The sequence below is a fragment of the Gavialis gangeticus genome, unplaced genomic scaffold, assembly GCF_001723915.1.
Source record: "Gavialis gangeticus isolate Ggan-Ray unplaced genomic scaffold, GavGan_comp1, whole genome shotgun sequence".
NCBI classification, from domain to species: domain Eukaryota; kingdom Metazoa; phylum Chordata; order Crocodylia; family Gavialidae; genus Gavialis; species Gavialis gangeticus.
The window spans coordinates 88,216,542-88,218,751 of NW_017729034.1; positions in this window are offsets into that span (position 1 = coordinate 88,216,542).

Sequence of the window (2,210 nt, forward strand, 5' to 3'; positions counted from 1 at the left end):
ACTTCCACTCCACTTCCAGGTCTGCTGGGGAGCGTGCCGGGGCCCCCCCTAAACCCCCCCCCTTTGGTGACTTGGGCCCCCTGGCTCTGGGGGGGGGGGGCACCCAGGGTCCCCCCACGGCCAATTGCCAAGCTGTGGTGGTGCGTGGGGGGGCCCCCATGTGCTTGGCAGCAGACCTGGATGTGGACCAGAACTACTCCTGGTCCGCTTCCGGATTTGCCACCAAGCATGTGGGCCCTCCCTTCCCCCCCCCCCCCCCCGCACTCCTGTGGGATGCTCCATCTGCCCCACCATTGCAGCATTCATGAATTGTGCCTGACACCTCAAGGTATGTAGAAAAAACATTTAAAGCTGTGTCTATGGCTGAATTGCTGATTCTCTGAATCAGCGTCGAATCTTCAGATTTGGATTTGGCCAAATCAAATCAGGGACAGCGATCTGAATCAACAAATCAAATCATTGTCCCCAATATGGGCTGAATCTGAATTGAATACAGCTTGTTTCACACACCCCTATTAAACAGTGCTTGAGGGATTCAGGAGATCTGCCTGTTTCCTAAGCATCTAGATCGGCTGCCTTGCCCCAGGAAGTGGGTAATTAATGTACTTTCCCTCAAAGTGCTGAAATTTACAAGAAGGCTGGAGTTTCTCACTTCATCCTGGGACTAGCTCCAACCCCAAGCAAGCTCAAACCCCAAGCAAGCTCTGATTACTGGCAGGAAGGTGTTGTGAAGATGACAAAGGAGACCACAGTACCGATGCCAATGTCAGCGCTGAGATCCTGATTTCAACTGTGGCACCAACAAACAAGCCCTTCCTGGAATTCTTCAAGTTTTCAAGGAATGTTTTGCTCAGAACTGGCACCTGTACCAGCAGTATCTGCACTGGACTTGCATCCAACAGCATCACAGGAACTTTACTTCTTCACTACCTCTTTCACACCAACTTCGAGCAAGCAAGTCTCCCCTGTAAGGCTAGAAAAATATCTTAAGGAGAGCTGTGGAATTTCTGTGTTGTGTGTAACTGTATCAGGTTAAACAGTCTGATACAATTTACCACTGTGGCTTTACTGGCCCTAGTTGGACTCCATTTTTCAACAGGTCTCAGACAGAAACCCTACTGAATATATCAGGAAAAAAAACGTTAGTTTTGTTCACTGTTACTAGCAATAGACAGATCCCTACATCTGCTAGAACCTGAAGAACTCCCTTGCAAGAGAAATACAAGAATGTCAAAAATATTTCATTCACTCTGCCTGCCATAGGCATCTATCACCCTAGCCCCAAGATCCCAGCCACAAGTGATTTTGGGGCCTTTCATAAACTGCTCTTAATATCAGACAGGCTGTTCAATATCCTCACCTTCACTGGACCAACAAAAATTGCTCCAGCAATGAAGACATACTGATCCAGCAAAGGAACATGTACAGCCCAACTTAACTATGAAATCTCACACATACATTCAACACTGAGCTTGTTTGTGATATTGGCATTGCAGGAGAAGCTGAGAAAAAAACTACAAATCATTAGATGACTTTGAAAAGTTCTGCTTATCGGCCTTTCTCTAATTCTGCACTGTGAGCTGCTGGGTCATTATGCCTGAATTGTCTGAGGTGGGAGAGGGTGACAATCTTTTCCTATCTAGAGTCCCATAGAACTTCATGGAGGAGCCATAAGAAACTAAGAAGAGATATGTTTGTGAAAACGGTCTGACAAGTCCAGTGACAAGTCTGATCTGGCTGCTTGATCCGTGACTTTTACTGGGGTGGATCTGGGGATGGTGGTGGGGGAGTGCAATGGTGCAGCTGCATCCCCCTTGGATTCCTCCTCCAAAATTTTAAAACAAACTGCCTGAGAGAGAAGTGGCATTTTTATTCTGGCCGTGCTGAGGGAGTCAATTAACTTCATGGCTCATTATCACATACCTTATTCTTGCTAATGTCAAGTGCTACTGACCCCCTTCTCCTTTTAAACTCTCTTGTTCTATTAATAATGTAACCTGGGTGATGGCCCAATAGTTGCCACCCCTGACCAATATCAGGGACAGTGTGGTGAGAGTGCAGCAGGGCTTCTGGCCAGCACCAATTTACTTTCCAGCAGGCCCCTGCTTCCCACAGAGCAGCCTGTGGTCCTAAGAAGGTCTAACACTTAACTGATTTAACTATTTACACTTTATTTACAAAGCAAGAATAATAGGAAAGGTTATTTACAA